The sequence below is a fragment of the Cervus elaphus genome, chromosome 12, assembly GCF_910594005.1.
Source record: "Cervus elaphus chromosome 12, mCerEla1.1, whole genome shotgun sequence".
In the NCBI taxonomy this organism is placed as follows: Eukaryota; Metazoa; Chordata; class Mammalia; order Artiodactyla; family Cervidae; genus Cervus; species Cervus elaphus.
Genome location: NC_057826.1, coordinates 99092077 through 99113303, shown reverse-complemented (window position 1 = coordinate 99113303; position 21227 = coordinate 99092077). Strand labels below are relative to the sequence as shown.

The 21227-nt window shown below is 40.1% G+C and overlaps 1 pseudogene; it reads right to left on the bottom strand.

Moving 5' to 3' along the window:
* Positions 1-362: 362 nt before the first annotated feature.
* Positions 363-21227, bottom strand: part of LOC122705052 — a 35512-nt pseudogene continuing 14647 nt past the window's right edge.

Below are 21227 nucleotides of genomic sequence, written 5' to 3'. Positions count from 1 at the left end.
GTAACTCATGTTCTGATTCAACAGTATTTCTGGAACTCCTTTCTGTGTTTTACCTTTTATCTTCCAATGTGCTTTTTTCCCCTGTTGGTACAATAACACACAATTCCAAAGTGCCATCTAATGCACTATGCCACTGAGCACCACAGCCAGTGATTTTAAGTGTACTAAATTATCTTCTGGTTGAAAAGAACATAAGCCGAAGAAATAAATGCCTCTTAACTAAAGGCAACGGTCAAAGAAACTTTTGAATGGGTAGTCGGAAAATGCTTTCAGGCCTGCCTATCAGAGCGGACTGAGAACATGTGCGCTAAGCAGAGCCGTGATGTTACGTGAGCAGTGAGAAGATGCACAACAGCCACGTATTTTAATTAAAATAGAGTTTATTAGCTTTTCTTTTAATATAAACATGAGGAAGAAAAACCACACAAGTTGTAGCATTCTTTTCAAAATAAAACTGCAATCGATACTTGAATCTCCAAGCTCCATAAACAATATTTTTTGAGGTGGTAGACTGTCATATTTTATATCCATTATTTATCATTTATGTCTCTGTCCTTTAAAAATGATGGAACCTGTGGCACTCAATATAATGTGAAGCCTTGCAATAAAGAGAGAAAGTATTTCTAGCCCAGAAATGCTTTGTTTACAGGCAAAATTCCTAGGATTATATTTGAGAAGGTAGGAGAAAGATTTTACATAGTTGAGAACACTTTTTTTTTTTTAATGTTTCAAGTTTAGGTGACATCATTACCAATTTCCTAAAAGACTGATTACTGGACCTCCCTGTCTTTTAATGGGCTTCCTGGTGGCTAAGTGGTACCCTGTGTTTTAAAAAGCCTGAGGTAAGGGTTCCTAAGATTTATCTTTCCTCAAGTAACAACTTGAACTGACACACCTACAGCCAGGTTAACACGCAGAACAGAAAAGCTGTTTCATGTCGCTTACTTTCCTGTCACTACTACTAGGGTCCAGTTCCTTTCAGTTTATTACCGAGAACTAATGCTATTGTTCATTATTCCTTTACCAAACCTAGAAAAAAGAAACTTCCATGTTCAAGCAGATCAACAGCCCAGCCAGGCAAAGGACTATTTTAAAAAGAGGAGGCCAGGTCTATAAAGATACAAGATATCCTCCTGAAGTCTTTGTGCAATTTGAAGCTTTGATACTTGTAGAAATATAAATGCTACAAACTTACAAAACATCACCTGAGAGTTTACTTGAATTTCTTCTAAATTCATTTAGTTTTGTAAATTTTAAACATTAAGCTCTTAATTTTAATCTTTTGTTTCAGCCTATTGTTTGCCATCTTCAAGAGGGACTGAAACAAAAAATTCAAATTAAAAGCTTAACATCTAAGATTTACAAAACTAAATGAGTTTAGAAGAAATTCAAGTAAACTTTTAAGTGACATTTTGCGTCTGTAGCATTTATACTTCTGCGGCAGTATCCTGGAGTGTCCAAGCACACTGTATTAAAGCTTAAAATTGCACCAAGACTTTTGGGACACCTTCTATTTCACTATCTGCTTATTCCTGGACTAACAGGTTGGCTAGAATTATGAAAATATCCTTTAATACAAGTATTTAACAAAGAGGAAAATCATCAGAAAATGAGAAGCACCATTAGAGTTAACAAGAAACGCAGCACGGACCCAATAGAAGCAGGTAACAACATACTTTCTCTGCTTATGATCCCAAACATGCTAATATGCTAATAAGTAGTGCTTGCAAAAAAACTGAATGACAAGTGTTATTCAGCAGCTTTTTGGTTTAAACTGATTGCCAAAAATGACTAGCAGCTTCAATGAAATAGGGAGGAAGAATCCTTCAAAACCTAACAGTGCTACAACAGTCTGTTCCTAAGTGGCTTTATGAGTCGTCAGGAGTCCCGTGTTTGAACGGCAATACTGCATTGATTCTAAAGGAATATGCAGCAATATGGGCGAGAAAAATAGGAAAAAGTAAAAGTTATATAGTTAGTGTCTTTAAAGTCTAAAAATTTAAACTATTAAAAAAACCTCACATAGTTCACAGTTATCGGTCTACACAGTAAGCAAATATCTGTGGGTGGGTTGGGAGCTTTTAGCTTTGGAGTGGTTTTTGTAACTCTGTTTCCATTAAAAAGGACAGAAGAGTGTGTTGCCTTGACAAGGTCCAGTTTTTTCCTATGACCATAACCTTTGCTGTCTGCAAGTCTCTTGAATTCAGTGTCTTTCTTCTAGGTGAAAATACTAACTTTGCTGGTTTCTGAGCAGGAGAGGTGGTATTTCTCCAGTCCTTGTTACGAGGGGTTCATGATGTTACAACCCCTCACCTCTCTCTGTTCATGACAGGATGGCATTGGAGCGCTGAATACCAATGAAATTATCAGCGCTGAAAGACCTTCTCACAGCAACTCTGCCCAAGTCTTTGTATTTGTCTTCACACAGTCTGGAGATGGCCTAAGAAAGTCAATCAGATAGAACATAAGTATAATTGGGGGAAAAAAGTTCCAACCTTAAAGAAAGCAGCATTGATAAGCCACACATCTGCATTCATTTAGGTTGACAGTTGCTGCTACTTTGGATAGCTCATATCTACACTGCTGATTCCCTAAGATAATATTCTTCAAGGGCTATGATGAGATTGCTGGGGCAGGGAGGAACATATTTAAAAACTGGGTTCCCAAAATAGGCCCCATCTAACAGCAATATGATGTTACCTACATACTAGGTCCTTAAGCATAATGAACACACCTGAGCAAAATCAGTGTTTACCCAGCTATTCAACTTCTATTCAGTCTTCATTATTTACTACACACTAAGAACATTTTAATGAGGTAGGTGTGTGTTGAAGGCAAGAAAGGTCTAGTGATGAAGCACTACAAGGTGCTATTTCACATGCATGTAAATTATTGTAGAAAAATGTCTTATTTCTAAAGTACCAAGGTACCAGAAAAAGTGTCAACTTTATATGTATTCATTTCAGTTGTAAATTTTGCTGTATACCCACCAGAAATCACAAACTACTTCAAATTACTCTTCAAATCACTACTACAAATTACTTCATCCCATGTTTGTTACCACTTCCATTAAAAACCCACCTACTTTCTACATCCAGTTTCTGAACCCACATTATAATTTCCAAGTATAGGTCTCACAGCTTAGCCCCTGATGCTTCTGGTCTAATAAACTCATGGGGCTGAACTGTGATACACAAACACACACTACAAGCTCAGGCAGTTAAGAGTGGTAAGTAATTATCAATGTACATATGATTAGGGATACAATTATAAGAATTATTCCTGTATGGTTATATGTAAGTGTGGAGGTTCAAATGGAAAACCATTAAGAACAATTAAATCTGATTTAAAATATTCTGAATTATGGTTACATAAGAGATATCTGTAATTTTTTTAAAAAAAATAATGTGATATCTCTGTCTAACCCATAAAAGACACAGGGAATAAGATGCCAGTGGGTTAATAAGCTCTTCAAACTGTCAGTCACTGCGGAGTGTAAGTCAGCCACAGACGCTGGCTTTGGTGGCTGACAGAAAACCCAGTTAGTGAATCCCCAGTCTTACCTCTAGGCTCTGTGCTCTTTCTTTGCTAAGAGGAGCAATTGGAAAACTCAGGTTGTCGTCATCTGCTAAGGAGCAAAGGTCAAAGTAGTATTTGGCATAAACACTGGCGGGAACATGAGTATTGAACTGAAGGAGCTCCAGAAAGTGCCTTTCCATCTCATTCCTGGGGGAGGAGAAGACAAAACCAACATAGGACAATTTTAGTCAACTGGGCTATCTTCAGAAACCCCATTCTGTGCCACAACAGCTCTAAATACAGTTTGGAAACAAATAACAGCTCCCCAGCTGGATTAATACACTCATGTTCAAACAAGATACAGCTCTTTGTGGTTCTTCCTGCGTCCTGGCACTTGGAGTTTGGGACAAGGGGGGGAGGTCACGGCCCTCTTATGCACCCATGCTGCTGACTCGGGGGCTCATTCTTCAGAGTTCCATCAGTGCAGCTGTGCATTCATGCTCCACGCTCACTCACAAGGCCCCGCTATAGTCATCAGATGAAAGGAATGATGTATGCTGTTTATTTGCTCTGGCAAACTTGCAGACATTTTCACAGATAACAGGAAGGGGCTTACTGAAGTAGAGACACGCCAACAAAAGGAGTAGGCACATCACCACGGCAACAAATGGGGCCATGGAGAGCCACTGCTATTATCTCTGAGGGGAGAAGACTCTTGAGGCAACAAGGATTCATCTCAGATAAATAAATAAATAAGCTACACTCGATGCGAAAGGGAATCCCCTCCCCCCGCTTCAGTGCAGGGGACTGTGGCAAAGGGCAGAATGCAAGTTTCTGTTCCTCTTAATCCCAGTAGGACCAGAAGGTGTTCCTGAGACAGGATGGGATACACTTTTCAAGCTATGGGAGGCAATAGGATTAAGGGGAGACGTCTTGGCTAGACTAAATGCACCTGAGCAATGACCCCGATGGAGCAGTTCCCCCTGTGCTCCGTCCGCCGGCCCTGACTAGGACAGAAGGTGCATAGGCACGCAGGGGGCGAATTCAATGAAGTGGGAAAGTAGGGTCCTGGGAGCAGGTCTTTCCTGTGGGACCATACACAGTCATTAGCTTGTCTAATGTTTAAGTAAATAAAATCAGAGTAAGTCTTACCACTTTCACAGCAATCACTTTAAAGAGTTAATTATATAAAAATGATAAATACCCAGACAAATGAAAGTGACTTATTTTTCAAAATATTTGTTTCCTCGTTTTAAAGTGTTAATATTTTATCCATTGGTAAGTCATCAAATGTTTGATGTTCTCCTGCATGGAGAGCAGAGTGTGAGCAGAAATGAGGTTTCTCATTTGCTGAACTTTAAACCTAACTGAACCTACCTCCAAAATTAATTTCCTGTTCATATGGCCATAAGTCTATAGAAATGTAAAACAGATAATGTTTTGATAATCAGCTAATGAGGACTTAATTTACTACAGGAATAAATGCACTTCACTATCCCTTTTATATTCTCTTCCACTAATACATTTTAATTGTGTGGAAATACAGTACTTCATAGGATTAACATGTCTATTAACAGAGCTTTACTTACTGAAGAAAAAGGCATTAGGACTACAGAATACGCTTCTGCATTTTTTTTTTTAAATGACTAGATGACTGAAGAGCATGCCATTTATAGGCGCAGCAAATTTTCTGAACAGCAGCTGCTCAATATATTCAAACAAGATACATGGATGTTAGAAAACTTTTAAGGAAAAGCTGATAGATGCCAATTTTTCAATTTAGACTCAAAATGAGACCATTACAAATAGCAGCCAACAGCAGGGGGATGAGACAAATGTGACTTGAACACTTGGCTGTAATGCTTTCCAGTTTCCAAAGATCATAAACAAAAGCAACCTATTACGAACATAGCTCCTGGTGATTCTGTTGTACACAGAAAAGGGCTGTTTAGAATTAGCTTCTTCCTGTAGCTAGACACTGCCATCAGTGCTATTGGGCTCACATCTATGAACATCCACACACTTCCCTGCATGTTCTCTGATGCTGTAACTGGACCCAGAGCCCCCGTCAGCTTAGCTGCAGGTTCTGAGAAAATTTCAGCTGCCATCATGGCAGACCTGGTGTTTATGATTACACATTTTCCTTCCTTCAAGGAACCAGTTTAAAGATGGATGATAGTGGTGCTCAATGTCACCTTAGTTTCTACAAATTCCAAAAGTACTTCTACTTATCTCGAATTATCTGCCGTAACACTGAGGTGGCTACCAGCAATATCACCATGACACTTTCTATCATCAAAGTGGACATTTTCACCAAAAGCCACTTTGACAGCTACCAACAATCACTGGTCCTTTCTCTTAGTCACAAGCTTCTTTGCTTCAGTTGTAAATATGCACTTTGGTAAATCTGAATTAAGAGTCAGGGGCAAAGGGAACAAAAACAAACTCTTGCCACTGCCTGCCATGACCTTGATCGTCCTCTGCTGTTCACTGTAATAAAGAGGTGCCCCTTTACGTTTTCCTAAATGCCACCCACAAGGACATTTTTCCTGTCAAGTGAGCACTTCTAGAGTCTGCTGCAAATACCTCTCTGGTTCCTGCTGCCTCCCACCCTCGAGGCCCTTCCCTGCAGCCAGACAGCAAGCCTGATGTTTCACGCCCATGGGAGCATGCCATCTGTGAGGAACCCCCCAAGTTAACTCGAGGCCCCACCAAGTACCACTGTGGTTGCTGAGTGCCCCAGGTGAGGCCCCACTGACACTTCCTGGGCTACCTGAGACAAAGGAGTTTCCTAACTCAGCAGACCTACTTCTAAACATGGGGAACACTCCTGACAGTGGAGGAGACAGAACACAGAGATCTGAAACCTTTCTATTTGGTCATCTGTACATCATGGTTTCCGTAACAACAGAACCTTAGAGACAACCTCAGATTACAAAAGAAAAGACCTGCAAAAACAAACATACAATGTGTGACTCAAGTTGAAGTTATAACCTCAGTAGTCTGGAGGTGCTAAGACCTCAGCAGTGACCACTTAACTTCCAAGGCCAGACATGTGTCTCTTAAAAACAGACTGGACCTGGTAGACAGCTTTAAGAAAGACGTGAAGTTATTTACTGCATCATGTTGTTCTGGTAGTGAGCTTGTAAAATGGCAAAAACCACCAGAAAAGTAATTTCAATTTATCAAGCAGAATATTACAACAGTAACACACCAAGATTTAACTAATTAATGATGGGAAATACAAATGGTTATACTACAGCTAGACAGAAAGAAGTCTAATTTTATATTTATACCTAATTCAGCTCTCTGCGCAATGTAACCTTTCTTAAAATGTAACATTTCTTAAGCTGTAAACTTTATGGGAGCAAATAAGGTATTGGAAAATGGTTAGACAGTTCACCGTAACCTTACAAACTCACATGTCCTCAACTGTAATGTCCTTGAGGATCTGGCAGTAGTCCACATTCCAAACAGTCTGATCGTCCCAAACCTTGGAGGCAAGAAGAATGGCTCCCAAAACAATTCTTTTCCAGTCAGTGGGGCAAATGTCGATCTCAGCATAAATTAAAAGCCTTTCTAAGTAAACCTGCAAAAGTAGAGGACTGACCTTTGATTTTAGTTCAGTTTAAGAGCTGTGATAGAATTGTTAGGAATGATAGGTTTCATCTGTTTTTAACATGTCTTTTATTCTTTGGTTCTACAGAGACTTTTGCTCGGCCAGCCAAGGCCAAAGGCCAGGTCACAGTTGTAAGGCAAATATTTCTGTCAGTCTGGTATTTCTACTCTGCCCATGTGAATTTCCAACCCAATTTTGGTCACAGGAATGAAAGGACATCTCAGCATTCTAAAGACAGGCATTGTGTTATTACCTTCCCACTTGTAAAAGGCAGCACATATAGCCCAGCATCGATTCAACCGTTCAGTAAATGCTTGAGTGCCTACCGTGTGCAATGTACCTACCATGCTGGTGGTGGGTACGTGGCAATTTTACAAAAAGCTTGAGTATGTAAAACTCTGGTAAGACTGAGCATTTCTTTATCTTCTCTTCAGAGGGTGAACTTGAAGATAATAACTGGTGGTCAAGGAGCCTCCCAGGTCAAGGAGCCTCCTTGCTGCGCCCCGCAGGGCAGGCAGCACGGAGCAGCTGTGCTTTACACTCAGGGCCTCTTCAGGGAAGATTCACGCACAAAGAGCTCTTTGTTCACACCCCGATTTTTCACATCTCCATTATTTCATAACTCATTGGTCTTACATATTCTGCAACTTAGTCAATTTGTTTGGTTCTAAGGTGGTTAAGAGCTACCGATGTCTGAATCCCTGGGGCTCCTCTAAATCTGCCAGGTAGTTTGTGGGATGACTTCATGGCTTCTTTTATATGTGTCAAACGGCTATTCTATAAAGAACCAGACCAAGTTAACAGCTGAGTAAAGACTAAAGACATAAGTTGTGATGGTGTTACCTCTGCAGAAGAAAATATATGCCATTTGACAAAAAGAAAAATGTCCCGTTATCAGACTGACAGCTCCGATCTGCCAAAGCTCTCCAAACTCAATTGTGTTTCAAACACGGTTACTGAGATTATATACCCTTAGTGAACTTCTGCCCCCCACTCCCCAGAGAACTCCGCACGCGCCAGTACTCTCCAAGAACGAGTCTCCCGCAGGGTCCGCCCCTCTGCTGTATTATGGCACTGACAGAGGCAGTTCAGCCTCAGGGGCAGTCCCTCAGCTTCCTCTCAGCTTCACTAAAGGCAAACCTGGTCTCCTTTACACCACTTGCCCTCCTGTCTCAGTGGAAGTGACATCTCTTTCTCTTCCCGGAAGCTAACTCCTCTATGAATGAAGTCAGTCCCACCTCTCATTTCTGCAGAACACTGTTCCCACAATTCATCTCTTCTTGAACAACCCCCCTTCTCTGTCAGAGATTTTCTCCAATGTTCTCTTACATGTTCTCAGCCCATCCGTCACCACCCCTTAGAACACTTCCTTCAGGAAATGTTCTGACACTGGCTCCTCATGACCCATCCTCTCCTTAGCCCATTTAGTCTGTCCCTGGCCGCCACTGCCCCGCTGAAACTACTGAGGCATGGTCACTGCTGCCTTCATGACAAACAGCCAGCACTCTTCATCACAGCGCCCCACTCCCCAGGCCTGCCCTCAGAGCTGAGAGACACTGCCACATGCCTGGCTGCCGGGACCAAAGACCTCCACTTGAGTTATCTCACTACCATCTGTTGGGAATTCTTATCTCCACTTTCACTGGTCACCCGCCGGCTCTGCTCTTCTGTCCGTCACTTCTGGCTTCTATCACTGCCATTGCCTCCTAACTTCTCTGCTTCCACTGACCGCCAACCACAGTCTGTTCTCCCCAGAGCAGCCAGGAGAGCCTCTCAGATTCAGTGCACTTCACGGGCCTGCTCAACATCTGCCAGGGCTCTCCCATCAAACAGGTCACTTCTGTGGCCTGCTAGTCACGAGGCCCTGTGTGAGATGCCATCGTCCTTCTGTGCCCTCATCCCCTGTGCCTTCCCTCATTCCCTCTCTGATCACAGGGGCGCCCTGCTGACCCCTCAGCACAGAACCCGCTCCTGTCTGCGCCTCGTGCTCTGCCCCCTGCCTGTGCTATCAGGCCCCTCATCTTCCTCAGTCCAGCCAGGTCCTGGTTCAGATCTCACCTCTGTAAAGAGGCTCTTCCTGGTCTTTCTAGCGCGCATGCGTTAAGTCGCTCAGTCGTGTCTGACTCTGTGACCCCATGGACCCGTCTGGCTCCTCTGTCCATGGGGAATTCTCCAGGCAAGAATACTGCAGTGGGTTGCCACTCCCTTCTCCAGGGGATCTTCCCAAACCAGAGATGGAACCCAGGTCTCCTGCCCTGCAGGCAGACTGCTTCCTGTCTGAGCCACCAGGGAAGCCCCTCGAATCTCTCCATCCCTTTACCTTGCTTTCTCTTTCTAGCTTTCACTACTACTTCAAACAGTCATCTTTTTAAAAATACTCATTTTTAAAAGTCTTACACTCTGTGGTACACCCGATACTTACACACACTGTAAATGAACCATACTCCATAAAAACTAGAGAAAAACAAAACCCTTATGTCTGCTATACTTACCTCAGAAAGGCAAGAACTCTCCTCTATGCCCAGCACTTAGAACCGTGACACGGGCAGGCATTTGGTGCCCATGTATGCCCTAAGGAGCTCCTTGGCAGCACTCAGCACGTGCACCATGCTCTCCTTCTTCAAGCTCCCCTGGCAGCTCTTCTGATTCTCTCCTGGGTTTCCTACCACTCCGGCCACTCCTCTGGGGATGTGTCCTGTGAGTGCTGACAGTCCCCACAGATCTATCTTCTTCTCAACTTTTATTTAACGTACTTTCTCTGCATTTGAACAGCTACACGTAATTCCCTGCCTCTCTCTCAGCTTCAGGCTCCAATCCCATACAGTCAAATGACTGCTAGACACTGTCACTCTGCTGTCTCACAGGTCCATCGGGCTTAACTTGTCTACAAAGAAATGCCCCTCTTCCAACCCACATACTCTCTCCTGCCTGCATTTCCCAGCTCTCCACGTGCCAGCGCCACTCCCGCCTCTCTCAAGCACATGCTAACTGAGCCCTGTAACTGGCTCGCAGCTCCAAGAAAAGGCCTGCGTCTGACCCGGGCCCACTGGGGGGAAGCCGCCTCTCCTACACTCTGCCTGCAGGGGCGCGGGCAGCGGTGACGCAGGCCCTCCCTTCAGACCATGCAGCTGACCTTCCCCTATGGGTTTGCTATAGGGAGGAGTTAGGCAATCCCAACTACCTCTCAGCTGAATATGATGTATTAGTCAAATGATAAAATCTTACCATAGGAATTCAGTATGGATGACAGAAAGGTCCTCACATAGCTGGAGCTCGGCAGGCTAACTTGAGTAAAGCCTTTCCAAGCACTGCTGACACCCCAGTCCTGGGTACCTTCACATGCAGGCACCAGGGGACAGTAGAGACGGTTAACACTGTCGTCCAAGGTCAGGGAGGTGAAGGCAGTCGGTCTCAATCAAGACACACATCACAACTGCCTAGGCAACACAGCCTGAGACTCAGAAACACACTGAATCTACACCCGCCGTGGGCCAGGAAGTTCAGTGATCGCCTCCATCCTACCACCCAGCACACTTTGCCGGTGTGCACCTGTGTGCCCTGTGTGTGCATGCATCCTGAGGTGTGGAAGGAGAAACCAGAAGTCTCTCCTGCTGCCTTTAACATCAACTGTTTTGTGATGAGAAAAGCAATGGCAACATTTTAAATCATGATGATTACTAAAGCTCAAATCTGTATGTTTTAATTCTTTTTGATACATTTCTCTTTAATAAAGTTCTGATGATCATTTCAGGAACCTACTTTCATTTGAAAAACAGGCCCATACCTTCTGTACAAGAAAAAAATTTCTAGAGATGCTTCTATTAAGAGAAAAATATATTACCCAAGTCACTATTGCACATTCAGCAGTCAGCTGGGCGGCACTGAAAAGAGTATGAACAAATCTGTAAATGAATTTGTGTTCAGGATCATGCTGAAAGTACTCCTCCGGAACCCCTTCTCGCTGAAAGAAGAAAAAACACAATGTTAAGTATCCACTGAAGAAAGATAGCAATCTTCACACGTGGGCCCACATGCTACTTAAAATAATTTTGACTAGGTGACATATCTTGTAGTCTTTTAAATATAAACAATTGGATCCTAAAGTACCATAGTGATTCAATACTCACTACCATTCATTAAAGAAAAATGCAAGCACAACCTCAGAAAATGTATTTTCACCTTCTTCCCCAAAGAATTCTAACCAAATGCAAACTATTTTTAGGCTCAAAGTCTTGCTGATCACTGTACGTCATCATACTTTTCTGCAGTCAACTATGAAAACACCTTTCCAGAGTCCTGTAACCAGAGGCTCTAAGAGTGTGCTCTCTTACACAGCGGTCACCAGTCACATGTGTCTACTGAGCACCTGAAGAAGTGAGTTTTTAAACCCTGTCATTTTAATTAGTTTAAAATTTAAACAGTTTTTAAATTTTCTCCTTAGAGGTCTTACATATGTGTTAGGAAATGTTTATATTGTGTGATGCTATGGAAAATCATCCTTTAAAAACCTACATTTTCTGTTACTTGGGTATGTTTACTTACCTGCTCATTCGTCATACAAAGCGTAACTTGGTTCTTATCAGTCACACCCCTGACACAACATGCTTTTGGTAAAATTGACATAATATGGGGTGGGGGAACAAGACTTAAAGGAAGACAATCTTGGCTTTGAGCTGGAGGCAGTAATTTTCTTCTAGTAATTAATTTCAAAGCAAATCAGCATGAAATAAACACAACTGTAATAAGAGAAAAATACACCTTCAATAAAAGTGACACTTACTGTGAGTGGATGTGATCTCTCATCAAAAATGTCCAAGGACCTATTGGCATCTCTATAAAATAAGAATGTGTATTTTAAAAATTAATTCAGGAGTTACTAGCTTAGTAAAATATCTGCTAAAAGTAGAGAGAGGAGTAGAGGAAGCCTAACCTTAATAAAGCAAACAGTTTTACATATTCTCCTGGATTCTGCCCTTAGAAAGGTTTTCTGACCTATTTTATAGTCAGCACACCAAGTTGCATGAAATCTCTTCTACAACCAGCCAGAGCTGCCTTTACCCACACAGACCCCTTCTAACAGGCAATGTTCGTAGACCAATACATTTCCACTTCACTAACCTCACAATGGAATATACAAGAACATTTTATAAAGTGGTAGTAGCAGGCAATAAAGTCTTCTAACTTCAATGAATGTAAATATGAGATTCATGATTTTTTCTTGTCTCCACCCCCTTTTGTTCTTCATATTATATTCTTATTGTTTATTTCTTCTTGTCTCTTTTAAACAGTTTGAGTTAAAAATTTTAATTGTCTTTTAAGAGAGACCAGGCTTTTTCTTTTAAATTCCACCACACTACTACACTGTGCCCATTTAAACAGTAGTTCTGCAAATGTGGCCTATAGGCCTCTATAGGAATCTCCCCTGGCCCCTCTTCAGAAATCCTGTAAGTCCAAGAGGTCAAAACGTTTTTTATAAGAATACCAAGACATCACCTGCCTTTACCCTGTTTGACACTTAACTATGATTGTATTAAAGCAGAAGTGGGTAAAATTGCTCATTTCTGAGTGTGAATCAAGGCAGTGGTATGAAACTAAATTAGAAGTCATTCACTTACTCCTGGCCAAATGAATGTAAAAAATCTGCTTCACTTAAGAACATCCATGATGAAAGAGTAAAAATTAAGTGTTCTTAAACCTTTACTCTTCTTCATATTCTGAGTAAGCGGACAGTATGCATTAAGCACTTGTATGTACTGAAATATGGCTGTGCTAAGGAAGAGCACTTGTAACTTACTGGTAACCAAGTCACTTTTTTCCCCCTAGAACATCATATTTAAACCACTTTTTTCATGAAACACCAATTGACAGTCATTTCTTCAAAAATGAACAAAGTGAGCCTGTCACTTCAAAGAAAACTCTAAACTATTTGTTGCCAATGATAAAATTCAAACCATCAAGCTAAAAATATTAGGATTTTTGGAAAATTTGTACCTTCCAGTGTGTTATTTATGGTGAGCTTGATTTATCAATACTTAAAGACTTTCCCGATAAGACTGGTAGTGATACTAACAAGAGTGAGTTTTTGACACTGTCTGAAGACATGTGAACCAATACTTTGCAAATGACAATGTATAATATTATAAAATCATGTACAGACAAAAAGATCCACTCAGTATGCATGACAGATCAATGGGCATTAATTTAACATAGTATCTACCTCAAGTTCACTGATAATGACTTGGAACTCCATCTTAACTAATTTAATAAACTGGCACATGTGGATTTTGCGGACAGTATCAAAGAATATGTCCAATTATCTCAAGGCTTTAAAAATTCACCTTTTCCCAACTATATGTCTGCATGTAGCTGGATCTTCATATTGCTTCTTCAAAGCAAATGACTGAAGACAATGTTGACATGAGAATCAACTGTCTCCTATTAATGAGATACTATCCTCTCCACTATTTTGTTGTGGAAAATGGTTATTTTTCATTAAAAAAATGACTTATGTTCAACACTGGGGTCCCCAGTCAGATGGTGATCTCATCCCTCAGGAGACAGTTTTCCTGTCCTAATGTGGAGAGAAGCAGAACACCTTACTTGCACCTACAGAGCAGAGGCCGGGGTGCTGCTAAATACTCTGCGGCACACAGGGTGGCACCCCACACCAAAGCCTCATCCAGCTCAAAACTTCAGCAGTGCTAAGGAAAGCCTGTTTTAACATACAGTGGATTTAATTTTTTGAATTTTAAATTTCAATTTCTAATACAGTAAATATCCATGTAAACCACATAAAACTTAAAGAATTAAGAGTCCCAAAATAAAAATAAATGATTCACTACAATACTGTAATGAAAGCACTCTAACAGTAAAAGCTTACTCTAATACTGTCTATTGTTATTAACACTAAACTTGATACTGCGTAAATTAATTAGCTGGAATAACAAGACAGGTTTTAAAAGAGCTCACCTGTTCTTTATGTGGTAATATGTTGCTAAGATCACACTGTGGAGGAAAAAAAAATATTGTAATAATTGGTTTTTATCACATTAGGCCTGAAGACATTTTAAAGGGTTGGCAGAGAGGTAAGACCATCCAGATGCCCGGTGGCCCCCACACCCCCTAATTCAGAGCAGTACCCATAGGTGGTACCCCCCATGTTTTAGGTTCTTTGGCTTTTAGCAAAATTAGGAGACCCAAAATATAGATGTGCTCTTAGAAGACATGTTTAGGTTGATTATTATAATATATAAATTCTTATATATTTCCCCGGTCATTTGTCCTTCTATGCACAGAATCTTTCATCCCATACAAGTTACATCATCTATCCACATGGTTAAATTTAAGCCATACAGATTTTGTGTGTGTGGCTTTTTGTTAGGCACTGCATTTCAGTTGATTCCGTTCGGTATTCCCCCTAACACATCTATTTTCCATTATTTCTCTAAAAGTAAGTAATACAAGTGCTCCATATCAAGTAAAATGGATTTAAAATCACTTTCACACATAATTATTAGAAAATTTAATAGCAAAATTTTATAGTCACAAAATTGATGATAGGCCTAGTTATCCTGAAATAAGCACTGCTAATAAGGCAGCACCATACAGCACAGTACACTATTAATGACAGGTATTTCCACATTATTTTAAATAAAGTATTAACTAACCAACAGGTACAAGTCCTCAGATAGTTTTTACATTACTATAGCCCTAAGTTATTCACAGATGCTGTGTATTAGGCAATTAAGGGGTTCTCTGGTTAAGTTATTTGCTTCCCTTTGTTCTCAGTATCTAAAATGAAACTCAAAATAACAGAGAGAAGGCAAATCTGAATTTTGTAACTCCTCTATAGAATCTTAGCATTTGCAGAAAGGCCTGTAACACTGTTAGCATCAAAGATGGATACTTCTATAGTGCTTCAAAGTTCCTTCAAATTGATTTTAAAGTCACAGAATTAAAAGTTACATGATAAAAAGGGCAACTGAACCTAATATGATACTTAACCCATTTTACAAATAAGAGAATCAAGGCTTAAAATTGACTTACTCAAGGTCCCACCAATTATCAGAAGTAGTTCTCTTTCTCCTACCCTCAAAGCAGAGAGTGGTTCCCAAGGTCAGCTGCACACTGGATTACCCGGGACGCTTTAAACACTGCCTGGCTTCTGCTTCAAAATGTTCTGATTTAACTGCATTAGGTACGACCTGGGCAACAGGATTGTATTTAAAGCTCCCCAGGTGACTGCAACGTGCAGCCAAGTCTAGGAATGAATGAGTCAGGGTTAAGATCAGAATCTCTCAGGATGGTTTTTTCTATGAAATCATGCCTCACACATCATTCCTCAGCTTGTCAAAAGGGGAGTGTGTGTGAGAGAAAGAGACACAGGGACAGAGAGGCAGATAGACTCACAGACTGTGTCTTGAGGGCAGCGAGGAAAGGTGGAATTCATGTATGTGTCCAGAGACATACATCTTGAAAAAGTTGCATAAGTGATTCTAATAAGGCTCACCTACCCCAAATGAAAACTAATCCCATCGTATTTTTCAAAATCATTCCTAAAAGCCAATTTGCCCTATTAATTTTCTCAGTAAACCTTTATTTCATCAATAATGAATGTGAATGGTCATTTTTAAAACTTAATGAGAAAAAAAGTTACTGTATTTCCAAACACTAAGACTAGGTTGAGAATAAAAAGCATGAAACCTACTTGTCTGAGCAAGGTTAATCTTTAAAACTACTTCTGAATTATATACTGGAACATCAGGCTCTTTAGAATTCAAAAGAAGCTTGAGTCTAGCCACAGTGAGAGTAGTTTTTAACCCACAGATTTAGAGTCTTGGCTGAATAAAAACATTCAGTGATTACGAGAGAAGTGCCAAAGCTCAGGACTTTAAAGAGCAATGGGGCTCAGTTTTTGTTGAAATACAATTTGACCGAAACTAATATTATAAGAAAGTTACATTATTATGATTGTGAACTGGTTGTTTTTAATTAAAGTTAGAAGTTACTGATCATTTAAATAGCTAAAAAATAAAAAGCCTTGCACATTAAAAATTAAATTTATAAGCTAATTATATTTTTAAGACAGGAAAGTAAAATTAATGATAAGGATACTAATATTTTCAAGTAGCATTTCCCAAACTGTCCTGGAAAGTCAACACTCATATGCTAAGAAGACATTAGTTAATGTTCCATGGACAACCCCAAGGGAGGTAGGAAGGTCTGCATCCTGTTTGGTTTTTAATTCTCTCTCTTAAATAAACTTGAACACTCCCATGATTAGGGCGTTTTGAACTGTGCATCTCCAATTGTGGACTAGGGGCGTCCAGAAGTTGAGGAATAGTTTTCGTCATCGTAACACTGTTCGTGTCTTCTTAAGTATAAGCCTGGCCACAGCCTTGTTTCTGAAACTTCATCTCTTTTTTTGTTCTCTGCTTTGATTGATACAGTGTGTTAGAGATACACATATATAAACAAAAATTTAAAAAAAACAAAAACAAAAATTAAATGTGTCTATTAAGTTAAAATCTCAGTTGAACAAATTTCATCTATGGAGAAATTAAGCTTGAGAGTATGCCCCTTAAAACGGTTTTGATATATTTTCCCCCTCTTTGGGGGAGAGGAAGGAGAAGTAAAATTTCCTACAGAAATATTGCAGGAAAAAAATGCACGGTGGGATAAATCTGACCAAGTCCAGTTAAATTTAACTGCAGATTCACTTCAGTGCCAGTAGGGGACAAGCTGCTCCTTCTTCTAATGGTAGCTTCCAAACTAGTATACATAGTTGTAGGACTCTCCCAACTCATAAAGAAATAATTTTTTTCTAGAAACATACAATAAACAGGTACCTCTGTTTCTCATTATGTTCAACATTGTCTTAACAATAGAAATGAATCAAATGAGGTTTACATTTTTCCTGGGATTTCTCACTTGCTAACTGACTTTCCCTTCTATCATGTACTCTATGATTAACATGGAAACTGAAGACTCATATTGAGGTCCTTGAAACCAACATAGAGTTGACACCAGTTTCTTAACCTGATCACTGAAAAGGACAAACCAAACGAATGAAATTATGTATGGCGAGGATGCTTTCAGCATGAAGGCGGTCTGCCACTCAGCCTTGGCAACCTAGTTGTACTCACCATTTTATTATGGTTCTAAGATTAGGCTGGCTGACTGTGCTGTCATCTAGAAATATGGCTGGGCATGAGCTATACTCTTTAGTAAGCTGCCCTGGAGATACCTGAAGGGGAAGGGAGATAGAAGAAAATGTCACAGTAAGTTAAACCTATAAAAGTGCATTTTTTCGTTGGTTAAAATGTCAAATGATGAAGCATTAAGATTTTCCTTATACTCCATGAACTGCTGAGTGTTGCATCACGTGCAGCTCCATGGGAAACCTCTGTACTCTAACTTCCACAGGCAAGACCTGAGAAATGTGGTATAAACTGCTGCTCTTGAAAAAGGACCCACAAGTGAACCTGGAAAGCACCTATTATAAACTGCCTTTATAGTAATGAGAAAGCTTTAAGTAAGACTTCAGTGTTTCTTCCCTAAGCAATGAAATGCAGCGGAGATTTCTATTTCTATTCATTTACTACAATAAAATGCAATGCTTTATATAATATCGATGTGAGAGCATTTCATTGCAGTAAATGAACGCCCATCATAAATGTATTCGTTTGGGAGACGGTGTGAGGAAACAAGCGTTTTTGAATCAGAGGCTGGGCATGCCAGGGCTGCTCTATCACTAGTGACCTGAAGGCCATAGATCTCTTTGAGCCTCAGTTTCCTTATCTGGAGGATGAAAGGGTATAGCTTTAAGATTCTCTCACAGCCAAGAAACAGACAAAGCAGCTCTGAGAATTTCACGGTTAAGTAAGACTGCCATTATATTACACAAGGGAGAGCCTCAGAGAATACTTTCCACTCATCTCACAGTTTTATTAATTCTACTCTACATGTTATCTGCCACTCATCATGGCACTCTGCTGCCTTGCGCATGCTGCTCTCTGCCTGCAGTGGCTTCTTCCTCCTCCTTGTCCCAGCAAGCTTGACCCCATCGACCTCCAGCAAACCTCAGCCAGCAGCCACACCACCAAACTTCTACCTTTCTGCACACTTACACCTCTATTTCACCACCTGTTACATGGTCTCAACTGCTTGCCTGGTGTCCCCCTCCTAAGTAAGCAAACAAGCTCCTCCAGGTGACAGATTCTTACTGCTCCTCCTCCAGCTGCTGAGAACAGAATCTGGGACAAATTAGGAATCAAGAAGCATTTGACCAATTATTTAAGATCGATTACAACTGGAAGGTAAATCATGCTAATGATACACAGTCAGACTATCTGCAGTGGTGCTGGGTAGGTGACAAAGAGCTTTGTCAGACCCTCTAGAGAACAAGCTATCTTTAAAACACTTTAGAAGTATCCATTTATTTGTGAAGAGCCCAAAACACAGCCATAGTCAAATACTAAAACAGCCTGAACTATGTGAGGACAATTCTCTTCCTTTAAGTAAAGGCCAATAATCAAATCCCAGTCACTGTCAGTAGCTCTGAGTAATAGCATTCTTTAATACCACAGAACACAAACAGTTTTAACACTTGGTTTTCTTGGGTTTTGTTTACTAATTCCGATGAGCCTTCCTTCCTTCTATTAAAATAGTTTTCACCACGCTGTCACACTCTATCCGTGTCCTCCACAAACGCATCAAAGGTGAAACAAGGAGAAAGTCTAGTCAATGTTTTTTTAAAATACAGAGCATTTAAATAAACATTGCCAGTAGCCAATAATAAGAACTATCCAAATGGGTGTATAAGCCACCGTTTTGCTTGTTTCAGGTGTTTTATGGCAAGGCCACTTACTCCTTATTAACAAAAAGTTCTACACATAACATACCTGAAATGCACCACTATTTGGAAGAATTTCTCCTTCAAGCTAGAAATGATTTCAACTGAAACTCATATATTCCTTAAGCCATCTGGTTAATGTGTAATTTTAGAATCTCAAAAGAGACACAGCATGAAAACTGTTCATTCAAATAGTTATATTCTAAATGAAGTTATCTTTTAAAAGGTCACCACTATTAAGAGTATGACACATTACACACAGTAAAAGTCAGTTCTGACTATAAAATCTACCTATGAGGGGAATAAAAATAGTGAGAAAATGCACCAAAATATAGACTAGTTTGTAGAGCTTTGGCTTTGGCTAACATTTATCCCGTTTTTCTCTATTAAAACTTTTTCTTTATTATGAATTATATCTGTTTATCTTTGGAAATATTAGTGCTGAAACGTTTAAGAAGTTTAATCAGACGTAGCCCTACAGACTATGGGTGCTCATTTAGTCTATCAGTAACCTACAGACTACTGGCTAGATCCTACCAAAGAAATAGTGAACACTTCTCCAGGCCTACTCCTGAAGCGATTCAAACTTTTGGCATCTACTATTCACTAAAGGATGGCAGAATTAAAGCCTCTGAGCAAAGCCTGGATGTATTAGCTGTCAACAGGTTACTTTCCCCTCATCTCACTTTAAAATTTAAGGTAACTGTCCTTTATGATTAAAGCCTTATCATCACTGGCTCAAAACCTCAATAAACTACACTGACAAAGATTAATGATATAAAATGCAAATACAAAAATCAAACAGCAGAACCCACTCACTGATAGTTTAATGTTCAATGAAGAAGAGTATTTACCTTCATTCAGAGCTAAGGACAGAACAGATGGACTTCTACAATCTTTACAAGAAGGGAAAAGGCTTACTTAGTAGACTTCAGGTTTAATGGCAAAGACTAGAAAATCACCATACTGGAAGACTAATAAGTAACAATCCCCCCCCAAAAACTTATCATTAAAAGTCAAGCACCTGTTGAAATTCTGCCTCCACCCAAGTGAATCTTCCCATCCTGCCTACTGCCTCTGAGTTTAACCCATCAAAAAAATTAAGCTGAAATTCACTTTTTTCTTCCCCTTTCCACAAGCTTTAGATGTGTTTATTAATAATTATTAAGACTTTAACTTAAAATTTTGTAATATGCTATGCATTAGCATGGGGCTTCCCTGGTGGCTCAATGGGTGAAGAATCCACCTGTCGACGCAGGTTTGATCCCTCAATCAGGAAGATCCCCTGAAGAAGGAAATAGCAACCCACTCCAGTATTCTTGCCTGGAAAAGTCCATGAACAGGGGAGCCTGGTGGGATACAGTCCCTGGGGTTGCAGAAGAGTCATGTCTGACTTAGCAACAAAACAACAAGAAGTGCATTAGTGTAAACCACTCCATCCACATTACTGCACATTAATGGACAACGTGGCAGGATGAGTAGTCTGAACAGGATTCTTATCAAGGCCTTAGTAGAAATGTACAGTGTTTTAATTGTAGGTGTAATAGAAAGTTTTGTCTGAATCAGTATCATTAACTACACTGAATTAAAACTTTTAAACTTAGAATTTACATTCAAAGTATAAATCCAACTTTGAGTGGACAAACCACCAATCTACTTCTTTTCCCACCTTCTTTCAGAGATATCATCTCATTAGAATTAAAAGTATTTTTTTAAAAAAGCTGTACCCAAGACAGGATAAACTGCAGATGATGTTTGATGTTTGAAAGATGAAAAAATGAGATAAAGGAGTAGTAACTGACATGGCATAACAGAGGAAGCACAACCTTGGAACTACAGAGTGACTGGGCCAGGAACAACAAAACCAAGGCAGGTTCAAAATTCAGAGACGTGGTCGCCAAATCCGTGCAGTGAGGTCTATCAGTTAGCAAAGTGATGCTTCCAATTAGATCTTAACAGACAGCGAGGGGCCATCACATGTTTGAGGGAAACCTCCAAGAAGTCACAGATCAAAGCAGGGAGAAGGAACTGATGGGAATGATAAAAATCCAGGAGCAAATAAAAACTTAAAAAAAAATCTTCAACATCTACAGAAAGATGAGAAATTGCATCAGTGAAAAAAAGAATGAAAGGATGGAAGAGAACTCTAAAAAATAAGGTAGACAAAACAATATATTCAATAGAAGGATTAGAGCAGAGTCAAGGAAACCTCCATGAAGTAGGACAAGAAGACAA